This window comes from Crocodylus siamensis, chromosome 9 (assembly GCF_052110815.1).
Source record: "Crocodylus siamensis isolate JL-2025a chromosome 9, ASM5211081v1, whole genome shotgun sequence".
NCBI classification, from domain to species: Eukaryota; Metazoa; Chordata; order Crocodylia; family Crocodylidae; genus Crocodylus; species Crocodylus siamensis.
In genome coordinates, this window is record NC_143403.1 from 25425421 (window position 1) to 25441775 (window position 16355).

Consider the following 16355-nt stretch of genomic DNA (forward strand, 5'->3'; position numbering starts at 1 on the left):
GTATTTTCTTCCCCTGCTGGCTGGTGAAGCAGTGAGTGCCCCCTCCAGCTCTGAGAGCAGGGCATTAAATAGTTTTAAAAAATAAAATGGAAATAGGTGTGGATGGAGTGAGGAGCATGGCACTCACTCTGTCTGCAGGTGGAGCTTGGAAAACCCCAGCAGTGGGAGGTTCACCTTCAGGAGCACCGGCTGCTTTACCAAACCAGGATCCAAGCAGGTGTGATGGGGAGTCACAACATCCCCATCTATGCTGAACACCCTCTTGCTTGGAAGACTGGTCGGTGGACAGGACAGGTGTTCCCAGGCAACCATGGCCAGACCCTGCCACAGCTAGCTGTGGGTTGCCCAATAGGTCAAGGGGTCGCAGTCCAGTGGCTCCATATCCTCAGTGAGATAGGTAGCCACTGAAGCATCAGTGCTACCTGCCCGAGGCTGGGGTCTGGTGTGTCTGGACCCCAACTTTGAAGCCATGCCTTTGGTCCACATTGGCAATGGCTGGCGTGGAGGAGACTGGCTGGTGCTGGTGCTGGGAGTGCAGGCATGGGAAAGTGGATCCCCCTTTTCCACATCCCCTCACCTCTGCCCTTCTGCCTCCCTGACTCTGTTGACCAGCACCTCCATCAAGTGATCAAGAGTTTTGGAGCTGCCAGTGGACATACTCCCCTTCATCCTCAGGTTGCACATGCCTGGCAGCATGCGGACCATACTGGACCTCAAGGGATCCAACCTTTTCCTGATGCCCTCCTTCAGCCACCTCACCAGTGCCTGTACATCTGGTGACAGTGGCTTACCCCAGCCAGGTACATTGATCCCCTGGAACATATCCACTTGATTCTCAAGTTCCTTCACTATGGGGATCACCTGCTAAGGAGGGCATTGCTAGCAGTGAGAGTCTCGGCGGCCTCAAGGAATGGCATGAGGACCACCAAGATCTGGGAGATGGTATCCCACTCAGGTCTGTTCAGGTGGCCACTGATCCCAATCTCCCCAAGCAAAGCCATCTCATCGATGGCCTTCTGTTGCTGCACCAGATTTTCCAGCCTCAGGTATGTGGAATGTCCCAGGGGGATGAAGGTAAAGGGCCAGGGGATCCCTCCCACAGCGGGACCCAGGGCAGAGCCAACCTGCTGAAACAAGAAAGAGAAAAGCCCTGAAGACAGGGTGAACTTACCTTTTTCAGGGGGAGATGTACTGGATGAGACATGCTGGGATGGAATGCCTGCACGCTTCATCAGTAGCTTTTGTCTGCGGCTGGGATTGACATGGGCGGGTGACATCACAGAGAAGTGCCGCTTGGCTGAAATAAAAGCCGGCAGTGGGAAAATGGCCAGGGGAACACTGCAGGAGACAGGCTGCAGAACTGTTCCCTGAGCCGAGCTGTGCAGGCACGAGCTGTGCAGGTAGCAAGAAGAGGACCTAAGAAGGACCTCAGCAAGGTGGTGCTGTGTCCTGAGATGCAGCAGCATCACTGTGGTGGTGAAGTGTTTCACCTCCTTGCCTTGGCTGATCTGCATTCAACAGTTCTGGCAGATAGCATACTTGGGGTCATGTGTCACCTCAAAATGGTCCCACACTACACTATTCTCTTGCTTCTGGGTTGAAGGTGAAGATCCTGCCTTATCCCCCTCCTCAGCAGGCAGAGGCACAACAACAGGAGGAGCTGACTCAGCTGAGCCACTTGTCTCCACAACCTCCTCTGAGGTGCCTTCCTGACAAGGAGACTGGGGTCTAGGGGAACTTTGAGGGGTGTGGAGCACAAACTCAGGTTCCCCCTTGGTCCCCAGAATTTCTTTAGGTAGGGTGCTCATGTCCCCTGGTTCCAGATCTAGCTCTTCCTCTGGCATTGGTGGTTCATGCTGGGAGATGAAACTGGATGGAAAAGACTGCTGCTGCTGCTGGTGCCTATTTCCAGTGTTAGGGGAGGTGGTGCAGCTGAAGGGACAGGTACTGCTCCCACCACCTTGCTTCCAATGGCAGCAGAAGGCTCACAATTGCCAGGAAAGAGGATGTACCTATGTTTGCGGGGGGATGGGACTTGCAGATCTAGCTCTTCCCCATGCCCTCTAGCCCCTCTCCCTCCCCTGCCAGAAGACCTGGCACCTGCCTTTCCAGCACACTTCATATTCATCTTTCCTGTGCTGGAAAATGTATCTGTGTGTGTAGCTAACTAATAATATATGTTGTTGTCTTCTCTGATGTATGACTGTGTCTGACTTCTTCTGTGTTGTGTTTACAGCTAAAATAATATCTCTTTTTCTTCTATGACTGTCTGACTTCTGTGTTGTGTTTACAATATGATTCTCTATCTGACTTCTTCTGTGTTGTGTTTACTGTTGTGTGTATAACTAAAATAATATCTCTTCTTCTATGACTGTTTGACTTCTGTGTTGTGTTAATCTGAATCTCTGACTTCTTCTGTGTTATTTTTAGTCTGTATGTAAGTATAACTAATAATAACTATATATGATTATGACATCTGTAGGTATTATAGGGCTTGCTAGTACTGCCCTGTGCTTGTTGGCCTACAGGTGGTGACAGGATAGACTTTGGCTCTGGATCACCAGGTGTGCCAGGAAGTGGATCTTAGGTTTTTCTCACCTGCCACAACTTTGATGACCTTTATATTCCCGGGAGGCAATGCCCACAGTGATCCTGCCTGGTCTTGATCCCTGTGTCTTTGGTGGGGCTCCAAACCTTCCCTTTACCCCAGCCTAGGCTTTCCAGATGGTGTTTTATAATGTTCTTTCACAGCCAGGTTGCATCTTCTCTGCACCCCAGGGTGTCCTAGTGCCTCTTTTGGGTATACCCTTCCAGGGGCCAGTCTTGGCCTTTGCTCAAAACCAGAAAAAATAGACAGCAAAAGAAATCACCGAACCCCCTCCCCGGCTGCTTCTTAGCCTTCTTGCCAGGCTCTGGCAATGTCCCCAGAACAAATCCCTTTGTCCGTTGTCTATTGTATGAGCCTGCCCTGCACCCCTATGAATGTTCACAGTTTTTCAGGGTATCCTGCAGGAAGGCTCTACTTGTGACTGTAGATTTTTTCCCTTCAGGCCCTCCTCTGGATCCTCTGCTGGAAAAAATCCAGTTTGGAGATTCACTCTGGCCTTGTGAACTCTCTTGCTCTGGATCCTCAGCTGTGGCTCTGCTCTGGAGAGTCACATTAGCTGCTTGTTCGCAGGCCTCCGCCTGCCTCAGGGTCACTCCCACAGTGTTCTTCAGGCACGCTCTGCAGTTTCTGCATGCTGGGACACTCAGCCACTCATCTCTCCCTGCGACATGCAGGGAACTGACCCTTCTCTGCCCTTCTCTGGGACTGGAAATACCTTTGAGTGGCCTCCCTCTGCCAATCCTGAGTGAGATGCTGCTCCAGAAATTGGGTGGATATTTTCCTTCCTTTCCGTGCTGCAGCTGCAGCCCTGCCAGCCCTCCATGCTGTACGTTCAGTCTCACTCCTTCACAATGATCTTTTCTTCTTCTATGACTGTGTGACTTCTGTGTTGTTAAGAATCTGAATCTCTATCTGACTTCTGTGTTGTGCTTACTGTCATGTGTGTAACTAAAATAATATCTTTTTCTTCTATGACTGTCTGATTTCTGCATTGTGTTTAATACTCTGAATCTCTGACTTCTTCTGTGTTGTCTTTAGTCTGTATGTAACTATAACTAATAAAAAGTATATTTAATCTCTTCTTCTATGACTGTCTGACTTCTTCTGTGTTGTGTTCTGTTTAATAATATATGACTACTTCTTCTATGATGTATGTGTGTGAGTGTGTGTAATGTATGTGCTTCCCCACAGAGTGATGGATTACACTGCCAGGGAAAACACAACTTTCTTTTTAAAAAGTGTTGGAAAAAAAGCCCAAGAACAAATATAAATGGAAAGAAATGGATTGGATAGGGATAAGTAGAGGGTTTCTAGTTAGTAAGCTATATCCAATCCTTTCCAAGAACAGAAAGTAGCAGGAGACTGACTAGGTAGGAAGCCAAGTCAGTCTAGTACCTTTCAAATGCTGTTACTCAGGCAGAAACAGCTCACAAAAGGCACAGAAAGCCTGCAGACAGAGGCTCATATGTTGTTTTTACATCCCTCCCCCAGAAGCCATAACCCTGCAGAAGCCCCAATGGCTGCTGCAGCAGCTGGTGAGTGCGGGGCTTAAAAAAAATTTTTTTTTTAAGAGCCACGAGGCTGGAGATGGGCAGGGCAGCCATTGGTGGGACTGGGAGAGCAGGCGGGGAATGTGTCCTGTTTGATTAGGCTAAATTGATTTGGGATAGTGGACTGAATCATTGAATCAAATCACTGTCTCCTGAATTGGCTGAATCTGAATCCAAAGCGAATACTAGCCACTTTGCACAGGCCTAGTAGGAGGTGTCTCTAGCTGTTCAGTGGGTGCTTTCATCCACCTATTCACAGAATCTTTAATAATTTCTCTTCACCTTTGTGAACTGTGAGAGCAAGGTGGGAGTTTTCAGAAGTGACTTGGAGGTCATTACTATATTGGAATTTTTATGGGAAATTGAACTGGGAAATTTTCTTATGAGTAAGGTCTCCATGATAAGAAATGGAATGTGCTTGTGGAAGAAATAGAAAAGTGTACTGGGCACCAATGACAGAGCTTTGGTAGGTGTGAGATTTATTCATGGATATGATGGTGAATTTTTTTTTTTTTTATTCTTGTAAGACTCTAGTTTTACTGTACAGCTCAAGAGGAGTCCTAACAAACTATTTCATTCAATGCCCATTGAAATTAATGAAAAAACTGTCAGAGGCTTCCAAGGAGTGGTGGATCAGGCTCACAAACCAGAAAAAAGACAGAAAATGATAAAAAGATCTTGTACTTGGCAGGGAGCTGTAATAGTAAAATCAAATATTTGTGGATGGAGAAATAGTTCTCAAAGTATAAAAAATCCTCACTGATTATAAAACTTAAAGAATCTGAAATGTAAAACAGTTCCCTAAGTCTTGTTTTAAATTGCTCACACAACAAATTGCATGTAATTATAGGATATGGGTGTTGGGTTGCAAGCATTTTATTTATTTTGGCTGGAGAAAATGTAACATTGAAGAATTTAATTTGGAGTGTAAAGAATAAAATATATGTAAATGTTGTGAACAGTTATAAGAAAGGAAAGATATATAACATTTTGCAACTTCCAGATTTGACAGTGTCCCATTAATGATGTGTCCTGTATTTTTACACTGGAGAATAAGGAGATATACTTAAGGTAGCATTTAGTTGATCAATGCTTGTAATATGATATAAAACCAGTTTTCTATCTGCATACCTAATAATATCTGAAAACCAGTTTCAAATCTAGCCTGGATCAAAGTAACTGAAAACATTATTCCTGCAAAACATCCTCTTTAAAAACAGTAATACATTTCCCTAAGTTTTGCGTATTGCACAAATGCATTCTGATTGCTTTTGTACTTTAAAAATATACTTTCTACAGAGAGCATCTTGAAGATGATCTAATCATTGGGCTTAGATTTAAGCATAACTGTGCTGGTTTTTTACAAAGTATTTTTAAGTGTCACATAATATTATATGAAATGAAGTGTCACTAGTTCTCATTAAGGTTGACATTCACTCTAAGAAAATGAATTTTCAGGAGATTGGGCAGATATATGGGTGACTGGTGCCACCTTAGTTAGGGGGGGCACGTTCCCCCCCCCAGCAACCAGCCAGCAACTGTGGGGGAGTCTACCCTGCACCCAATCTCGCTGACCGGGAAGTGACCACAACACACATGGATTGTGCTCCCACTCCCCTGCTGGCACTCACAGGGGGGCACCGGTGATCCCGCCTGCCCCCCTGCCTGTCACCTAAGTAGGGAGCACGGCCTGTCAGAGGGTGCACCAGTCCTCTCAAGGGGTACATGTGTACCACTGGGCAAATAGAATTATTCCTGCTGCCAGAAGAAGGAAGGAAAAACATCCCATAAACTTTCTAGAGGAGCTATATTAGCTTCTGAGCTGGGACCCCTGCCTACCTTGTCTGTCTGCCTAACTGGCTGTTAATCGGCAAACTCTTATCAACCTTAACTATAGTGGTGTTACCACTCCACTATATCCTACTTCTAGGGCTCCCAGGACCTCACTAATAAATTTATCCTAACAATAGTCATATGAGGCAAGGTCTTGCTGTTTTATGCATATGGAATTAGGGCCTGGAGAGATTTTAGTGCCATGGTCAAAAAGGACATCAGTGACAGAGTGATGATGATGATGATGAAAATCCAGAATTTCCAAATCCAGTACCTTAACTAGCAGAGCATTCATCCCTTTTTCATATGAGAGATTGTGACTGCATCTGTGTAATTGCAGACTGAGTGACCATGTTCTTACATTCCTTTTTGAGAATGCTTTTATATTCCCTAATATTGTCATGGAGCCTAGCTGTATCCTGCTTGGAATACAGGTTTGCACCCCATCTATGGTGTAATCATCACAGTTTTATTGTAGTTGGGGTTTTCTGTGGTTCCTCATGCTACTGTAATACCATGAACATTTAAATGTATTGAGGTATATCACAATAACAATAAAACATCACGAAAACAATAGAGAAAACATTTAAATAATTTAGGAGTAGCTAGTGTTTTATAGTATAAAGTTACTGACTTTGCTAGCGAAGCTTTTTCACCCTGCCTCTCGACTAACACTGATTATTCTGGTAGTATGTGGACAGTGCTAAAAGGATATGTTATCTTTTAGTAAAATGTAAAGATACGTTCCAACAAGAACATGGCCTGTGTGAGTATGCCCTTCCCCTTTTTGTTGCAATATGCAAATCTTTTTTTCCCCTTTTCTCACACAGCTTGATATGTGATTGGTTCTCTCTTTCAACACAAATGATTGTGGATAGATTTTTCTATTTATATTCAATCTCTCTACCTTAATTCTCAAACAGAGAGAAAACAATATAGTTCCGCCTGTAGGAGGTTGAATTTGTAAATATATATTAGTTTGGAAATAGCATGAGAGATAATAAAATATTCAAAAAGCAGCCTGATCTTGTGGGATATTATTCTGCACAGCTAGGGAGCAGATTAATGACACTATACAGGGAAGAATAAAATATGCAACATAAAATATGGATTGGAGCACTAACATGGAAACATGCAATACCAAAATCCCAATCTTTTCAGGGTGTGAAATGCATGAACCTTTTTGCAAGGTTTACCAGCTTTAAATTACTGTGTAATGCAAACTGCATCCTGGACTAGCTGTGACAGAATAGAGACCTATGGCACCATATTTACTTAAATATAAGACAACCCTGAATGACCCCCAATAATTAGATTCTAAAAATGGAAAACATATAAATTGGTTATAATTTTCTAGGTAAAGAATCTAAGTATTGGAGGGTTGTCTTGAATTCTCCTTCTGCCCCTGCTGCTACAGTGGGAAAAGCAGGTGGCCCCCTTCCCCTCTGTTCTGCCCATTTCTTTTCTTGGCAGTCTTCCTGTGTCCTCCCCCCCCCCCGCACCACCCCACCTTCAGCTCCTACAGCCTCTGCCCCTACTTCCACTCCCCGCAGTGTCTGCGTCTTCCCCCACAACCCAGTTTTGGCCTCTTCACCTCTCCTCTCCTTACTGTTAGATGGTGCTCAAGCTGCTCCCATAGCATGTGGAAGCTCAGCCTGGCCATGCATCAGTGTCAGTGCTGCTGATTAGCTGGGCAGGGGAAAGAGCTTCCATGTGCTCCATGTGTGGGAGAGACCCCAGCCCAAGCTGAAGCTGAGCTGCATCTGACAGTCTGACATTAAATGGGAGGGAAAGGGGTAGGGGGAAGAAGTGACAGAGGGGAAGATAAACAGGGCCTGAGGCTTCTGTGGCTTTGACTCTGGCCTTGACCTGGGCTCAGGACCACAGTTACAGCCACAGCAGCCCCCAGCTCCTGCCTGTGCTTCGTATGTGAATATTTCCCAATGCTGATTGTTGAGGGGGTTGTCTTATATTTAAATAAATACAATATATTTCTCAGTGTGCTGGCCTGCTTTAGCAAGTGCAATGTCAATGATATTCCTTGTCCAAGGTGAGTACTGCTCTACTAGTGGTAGCATCCTTTAGTAACATTTTACGCAAGGCTTTTTGGCTTGTCCAGGTTGATGTTAAAAGAGCCTGTGATTCTTTTTTAAATGTGTCCTGGCAGACATTCTGATTGGCACTTTCAGGCTAAGTACAGGCAGTCAAAAAGCCTGAAGCTGAATCAATTCAATCTTCTCAGGTTAGTCTAAGCTGTGTAGATTGAACCAACATTCACTTTGATTGTGGAAATGCAGCAACATGCCTGTAGTGACCCAAACCAGAAGCAGGGGGCAGTAAAGCACCTCCCTGCTCAGCTGGCTAGTCTGCCCACCTGCGAGGGGGTCTTGCAGGGGAGATGCAAAGCATCCTGGGATACTGAAGGACTGTGATTTAACTTGAATTTGGAGGGGATCTGGGACAGAAGTTCAATAAACTGATTTAACCTAAATCAGTTATGTCTGATACTACCTTCATCCAGGTTTATCTTAAACTGGTTTTGGCCACTTTGAAAGTAGTTTATGTGCACTGAACTTCTGTTGTGTTACAGATTTGAACCTGTTTCTGATTGTTTATACTGGTTTATGTGTAATTTCTGTCACTAGCTAAAAGGGCACTACCATTGAAGGCTGCATCTGTATAAGGTGGCAGAATCTGTTGTAGTTTCCATCCCTGTTTTGTAGATAGCAAAACTGAGCTGGGCTAAAGAGAAAAGGAAAGAATATCTTCAATGGAGCTAGAATCCTAGTATTCCCATCTCTTAGTTATGTGTTCAGCACACTGAGCTTGCTTTTAAACTTGGAGTGTGGACTTCTTTTTTATTTTATTTTAGCAACTAATGGGTGGTCACTTTCCTCTGAACCATGTTTAGGATCTGGGACCCTGAGGCTGTAGGTTTTCCTGTGTTGGTTTTGGTGTGCTGTCTGGCCATCACCTTCTCTTGCTACTTGTCTTTTACCTAAGATTTATACAGAACATTTTTACTATGTTTAACAATTCCTAACTGCATGATCCCTCTAGGATCATTGGGTTTTTTATGTGAAAAAAGGTAACAAAGAAAAAATTGAAAAATAAAGATTCCTTTTTATTTTTTTATATACAGTAAAAGCTTTGTTATCCAGCACCCATAGGGAATGTGGGATGCTGGATAACAAAATATGGTGGTTAACTGATTGGCCCAAACAGGCGTCTTTGTGGGGGTTTGGCAAAACCAGAAGTGCCACAGTAGGCACTTTTGGTTTTGCTTTTCCCTTACAAGCTGGCTTGCTGGTTAATAGTGCATGCCAGCTTGTAAGGTGCTGTATAACGTATCTTTTACTGTATATATTTCAGTCAAATTCTGCATTTAGGCCCCACAAAGGGCCCATGTGGAAAAAACATTTGACAACTGTGTAAAATATTTGGTGTTTGCATGCATTTGTGTATACCATATGTAGAGATGATAAGTCCTGCCCACCATTAAGGTTGCCTGACATTTTCCACTAGAAGACCTTTTAATCAGTTGTTTCTGACATTATCAGTCTGAATCTTTAGGCTGAATTTTTCCCTTCAAGGTGTCTGCTTCAGGCTGAATTTATTTATTTATTTTTTTGCTCAGATAATTCATTCATATGTGTAAATTAGACTAGACAAATATAAGTCATTTTACACATAATTAAAAACCTCTCATAGGCTCCATTCTTCCAAGCAGGACATGTACCTTGGTAGGGAGTATTCTTTGTGGAGGAATAGGCCATTTGCTATCCCCACTGAAAACCAACTGAAATTTGGGAAAGGGATAAACCCTTGAAAAATCTCAGTTATAGTGCTGAGTAGAGACTATCTAGATTTTAGGAACTAAATTTCCCTATGATTCTGTCTACACTAGATCTTTGTGGATGCATATATATACAAATGGATTGAATTAAGTTTGCACAGACAACCTTTTACAAGTGCTTGACTTTGCATCCTTTTAGCATCAGAGGGGTTTTGGTTGTAATATTTGGGTGTAAATATGTCTGTCTATATATTCTAAGTTTAGCAGAAATCATGTTAAGTCAAAATTATAATGAAATGGAAAATACAGTCTTGGACCTGGAGAACAGGTTTTTTAAAAGCAATTTATTTTACCTGTAATTCCTGTAAACAAAGTTATGCCTTAAACAGTGTAACCACATAACATTTTATGTTTATTAAGGTCTACTACATGAATCACGTGGATTTTAGAAATTTAAAAATTAGCCGACATTTATTTTGGCATTTTTATAATTACAAATTGTGTTAGGTTTCACATTACCCTAATTTATTCTACATCTCATCAAAACATAATGGATATCAAATCATAGACCAGAATGTATTTCCTGATATGTTTATAATTGTTGGTCGTACTCTGAGGGTGATTTGTCTTCTCTTTCTGTCAACTGAATGCATTTTATCTGTGTTGCTATATCAAAGATTTTTTTTTCCTTTTGCTGATTGTTTAGGTATTTGTAGATATATAAAGAAGAAGACAGGACTATGTGTACATATAATTGGGTTAGAGATTATGTCCTGTGTATTTTAACTTCAGATCTACTTATCTACAGATAGGCATAAACTGTTTCCTCATGCTAAACAATAATGGGAAGATCAAAATGAAATTGGAGTGGTTACTAATAGATATAAACAGTTTACCTTAAATAAACAATAAACCTTGGATTGTCTAGTGAGTATCTCTTGGTAATCTCTCATGGTTTACAACCTGTATCCTTTTATTTTTAACTCTGCTTGAACATTCTACAGTCTTTTAAGATGTTGCTCCTAGTTGCAGGTAAGTCAGATATAGTGCTGAATCGTTTTGAACTACTTAAAAACAAAATGTTATGCAATATAGGACTGAGATTTTTTCCAAGGAGGTTTATGGAATTAGATCCATCATTCACTGAATTTCATCAGACTTCCTAAGTTCTTTTGAAAATCCAGCCAAGATGTGCAATGCCCAGAAGCAACAGTCAGCAAATACTGCCAGATTGTATAATAAATATAGATCAAACTATGACATTGTCCCCGGACGCAAAGATACTTACCGGCACCTCCCGAGCCGGAGAACAGAGGACGGGAGGCGAAATCCATGCGGCTCCTCAGCTGCTTGTTTATTCAGCTGCGGCTGACCGGTGACGCAAGCGTGGAGTGCCGGCCGGCACAAATAAAAATGGCGGCACATGCTGCGAGATGGGGGGAGAAGGAGGAGACACTGCTCCCAACGCCCTCGCCCCTTGGACAGGCAGGGGAACCTGAGCATGAGGGAAGAAGCACCCCGGACGGGGGTGAGAAGAGACAAGGACGCTGCGGGAGCAACGTTGCCGGCACGACTGGTAGGGAAACCCGGGATCACCCCTGCGTTAACACAGAGGATATCCCCGATGAAGGCAGCCTGAGGAGGAGAGCCTATGGGAAACCCAGAGAGAGGTGCCTCCGGAGGATACGCCGCCGGCGGACTGTGAGGTGCCAGGGAATGGGCAAAGACTGAATGCCTAGGCACGAAGCAGACAGGGCTACAGTAAGGCATGGGGGGGCAATTAAAGGGGCAGTACACCCAGTTTGTGTTGAGCTTTTCTTTTGTGTTTCGTGTTAGGTTTGTCTTTTCCCCGAGTTCTAGGGGAGACCAGAGGGCACTAGACCTGTAGTAGGCATAGTCTTGTGTTACAGGGAGGGAAGCTGGCACTCCATTTGGGGTAATAATCCAAGAGCAAGATGACCAACAGCTTAGAATCACCATAAGGAGGCGTGAGGCCGGGGTGTAGGGGTGGCGGAGCCCTGAGAGTGACCGCCAGGGGAACCCTGGGCCACGGGCATGCACGATTACTGACCCCAAACACTGGTAACATCAAGTCGTGGCAGGCGGGAACGGGGTCAGGGAGTTGGGTGAGAACATCCACTCAGCCAAAGGCGGGAACACCGGCAAGGGACAACACCAATCACCCGGGGAAGAGCGGCCCGAGAACAGCTAGTCGCGTCCCAGTGGCAACAGACATTAAAAACACAGGTCTAAATTTTCAAGGGTGAGTAGTCATTTGGGGGTGACTTGTTGGAAGCAAGTTACTTCAAAGGGGTTTGATTTTCAAAAAGAGCAGAGAATTTGCCCTCTAAAGCCCACAATCCTCTTAAGAAGGGGTCAGCAACATTTTCTGGTGAAGATACCAGAATGACCCAGCACGTGTGAGAAGGAGGGTGGGTATCAGGACCCAGCTACCACTACTGCTTCTCCATGTCACTCAGCTGGGGTACTGTCAGTGCAGCCAAAGCACCAGACTGCACCAAGCAGCTGAGCCTGAAGCCCCAAGCAGCTGACTGCAGTGTGGCTCAGGAAGAGCTCCCCTCTGCTGGAGCCCCCAGTGACATACTGCAGTACCACACAGGGAGAACCTCTTGCTGCTGAAGCTTCACCTCTGCAGGCCAGATACAAAGTCTTTGAAGGCTGGATCCATCTCATAGGCTATAATTGCTGATCCTGAGTTTGACCAGGAGTTCGCCTGGGAACTGACTGAGGCAGCTTGCTCCAGGACCTTGGTTGTCATGGGTGACTTCAATTACCCGGACATCTCTTGGGAAGATCACTCAGCAAAATCTGAGCGGTCGCAAAGCTTTCTCTCATGCGTGGATGACCTCGACCTGACTCAAGAAGTCTATGGGCCAACGAGAGGCAAAGCGCTGCTCGACCTGGTACTGGCTACGGGGGACGACCTAATCGGTGACCTAGTGATCAATGGGAAGCTGGGTGACAGCAACCATGAGCTGATCACCTTCACCATCCGCCGTAAAGCTGGCAAGTCAGTCAGCGACACAGAAGTCCTTGACTTCAGAAAAGCCGACTTTGACAAGCTCAAGAGGCTAGTCAGTCAGGCCCTCAGGGACCATGACCCCAGGGAGATGGGAGTTCAAGAAGAGTGGTTGCTTCTCAAGGAAGCGATCCTCAATGCACAAGCTAAATCTATTCCAACACAGAGGAAAGGCAGCAAGAAGGCACAGCAGCCCTCCTGGCTCTCCAGGGACCTAGCAGACCTCCTACAGCTAAAAAGGAAAGCCTGCAAAGGATGGAGGATGGGATTCACCTCCAAGGAGAATTATTCTGCACTGGTCCGGTCCTGCAGGGAGCAAACCACGAAAGCCAAGGCTGCAACTGAACTCCAATTAGCTTCAAGCATCAAGGACAACAAAAAGTCCTTTTTCAGATATGTGGGGAGCCGGAGGAAAAGCAAGGGCAATGTTGGACCCCTGCTAAACCAGATGGGGCAACTGACAACTGATGCCCAGGAAAAAGCCAACCTATTAAATAGGTACTTTGCGTCAGTCTTTCATCAGTCACATGGGATGCCCATGCCTGCTATGGGACAGGGAAATCTGGGTGATGGGGATCCCCTACCCTCCATAAATGCTGACCTTGTGAAGGAACACCTTGAGAAGCTGGATACCTTCAAGTCAGCCGGCCCTGACAACCTGCACCCCAGGGTACTCAAGGAGCTGGCGAGCGTCATAGCCCAGCCCCTGGCACGGATCTTTGAAAACTCCTGGTGCTCTGGTGTAGTGCCCAAAGACTGGAAGAAGGCCAATGTGGTGCCGATCTTCAAGAAAGGGAGGAGAGTGGATCCGGCTAACTACAGGCCCATTAGCCTGACTTCTATCCTGGGGAAGATCCTAGAAAAGTTTATTAAGGAGGCCATCCTTGAGGGACTGGCCCAGGCTAACATTCTAAGGGATAGCCAGCACGGGTTTGTTGTGGGTAGGTCTTGTTTGACCAATCTCATTTCCTTCTATGACCAGGTGAACTATCACCTGGACAAGGGAGAAGAGGTTGATGTCATATATTTTGACTTCAGAAAAGCTTTTGATCTGGTATCCCATGATCACCTTTTGGCCAAACTGCCCAGTTGTGGCCTTGGCTCCATCACAATCCGCTGGCTGGGAAATTGGCTCCATGGTCGAACCCAGAGGGTTGTTATTGATGGCAGTCACTCATCGTGGTGCCCTGTGACCAGTGGGGTCCCTCAAGGCTCTGTCCTGGGACCCATCCTGTTCAACATCTTCATTAACGATGTGGACATTGGAGTCAGGAGTGGACTGGCCAAGTTCGCCGATGACACCAAACTTTGGGGCAAAGCATTCACGCCAGAGGACAGGCGGGTGATCCAGGCTGACCTGGACAAGCTCAGCAAATGGGCAGATGAGAACCTCATGGTGTTTAACACCGAAAAATGCAAGGTTCTCCACCTTGGGAGGAAAAACCTGCAGCACCCTTATAGGCTCGGCAGTGCTACATTGGTTAGCACTACAGAAGAAAGAGACTTGGGGGTCATCATTGACCACAAGATGAACATGAGCCTGAAATGCGATGCTGCGGCTAGTAAAGCAACCAAAACGCTGGCTTGCATCCATAGATGCTTCTCGAGCAAATCCCGGGACATCATTCTCCCCTTGTACTCGGCCTTGGTGAGGCCGCAGCCGGAGTACTGCGTCCAGTTTTGGGCTCCACAATTCAAAAAGCATGTGGAGAAGCTTGAGAGAGTCCAGAGGAGAGCCACGCGCATGATCAGAGGTCAGGAAAACAGATCTTATGATGACAGGCTGAGAGCCATGGGACTCTTTGGCCTGGAAAAGCGTAGGCTCAGGGGTGGTCTGATGGCCACCTATAAGTTTATCAGGGTGACCACCAGGATCTGGGGGAACGTTTGTTCACCAGAGCGCCCCAAGGGATGACGAGGTCGAACGGTCACAAACTCCTGCAAGACCGTTTCAGGCTGGACATAAGGAAGAATTTCTTTACTGTCCGAGCCCCCAAGGTCTGGAACAGTCTGCCAGCGGAGGTGGTTCAAGCACCTACATTGAACACCTTCAAGAGTAAATTGGATGCTTATCTTGCTGGGATCCTATGACCCCAGCTGACTTCCTGCCCTTTGGGCAGGGGGCTGGACTCGATGATCTCCCAAGGTCCCTTCCAGCCCTAATGTCTATGAAATCTATGAAATCCCTGCTCTAAACTGTTAAAGCACCCCAAGGCTAGGGACAGACATTCAAAAAGCCTGAGCCTTCATTGATTCAATCTTTGCAGGTTAGTCTAACCTGCAGAGAGTTAATCAGTTTTCAAGTGGTAGACGTTCCCTTTCTATTCAGGAAATGCAGGCACATTCCAGCAGTGGCTCAAGCGAGAAGCCTGGGGATGCTAGAGCAGCCCTCCCTTCTAAAGGGAAGCTGATCTGGGGGTGGGTTGTGGCCAGGCCCTGGCAGGACTGCCCCAGCCAGGAGCAATCCAGGCACACAGGGCTGCCCGACCGCAGAGGGGAACTCTTCCCCCACCTCTCCCCCCCCACCACCGTGGGGTCAGGAGAGGGGGCCTGTTCTGTGCTGGGGGGACTCTTCTCTCTCCTCCTCCCTCCCATCCCACCATGCAGTGAGGCGGGGAGGTGAGCTCTGTGAGGCTGCCTGGTCCCAGAGGGGGACTCTTCCCCCATCTTCTTGCTGCTGCTGTGGGATGTGGGGGTCTATGGGATGCTGCCCAGCCCCAGAGGGGGACTCTTCCCCCTACTCTTCCTCCTGCAGGACAGGGAAAGTGTCTGTTCCATGCTGGTGGGAACTCTTCCTCCTCCTCCTCCCCACAGAGGGGCAGCGGGAGAGCGGAGCTCAGCTAAGCAGGGTGTAGGTGGGAGGGTGAGGGGTGTAGGGACTCCCACACACTTCCCCTATGGTGTGCAGCCCCCACTGCCTGGCAGCAGCAGCAGGCAGGGAGGTCAGGGCACTCATGCCTGGTGTTGTGCTGTGCAGGGGGAGGAAGCGGAGCCTGCCCCATAGCTGAGGCTCTGCTCCCCACAACTGCAGTTCCAGCACTCACAGCCAGGGAAGCCCTGCACTGAAGCCTTCTGCCTTCCCTGCTCCCTCCTATGCAAGTCCTTGCACTCTTCTGGGAGTGGAGGGAGTCCCGCCCCCTGCTTCCATGTGGAGTCCAGTGCGGGGCTTCCCCATGGCAAGTGTGGAGCTGCAGGCACAGCACAGCACGGAGCCTTGGTGATAGAAGCGGCTGGGCAGGCTGTGCGGGACTGCACTCCTTGCCCCTAGTGCAGCGCTGGCTGCCTCTATAATGATTCTGTGCTGCTCACCTGGAGCTCTGCACTTGCAGCAGGGAACCCTCAGGCTGGACTCCATGCAGAAGCAGGGGACAGGGCTCCCTCCACTCCCAGAAGAGCGCAGGGACCGGCCCAGTAGAGGGTGGAGGAGGCAGCCAGCTTCAGTGCAGGACTTGCCCCGCTGTGAGTGCTGGAGCTGCAGGCACAGGGAGCAGAGCCTCAGCAATGGGGCAGGCTCCACTCCCTCCCCCT

The 16355-nt window shown here is 46.8% G+C and overlaps 1 long non-coding RNA gene across 1 annotated transcript in view; it reads left to right on the top strand.

Annotated features, from left to right (window-relative positions):
• LOC149857232 (uncharacterized) overlaps positions 1 to 16355 on the top strand; it is a 100625-nt gene that overhangs the window by 25256 nt on the left and 59014 nt on the right. The gene's annotated exons all lie outside the window — the stretch shown is intronic.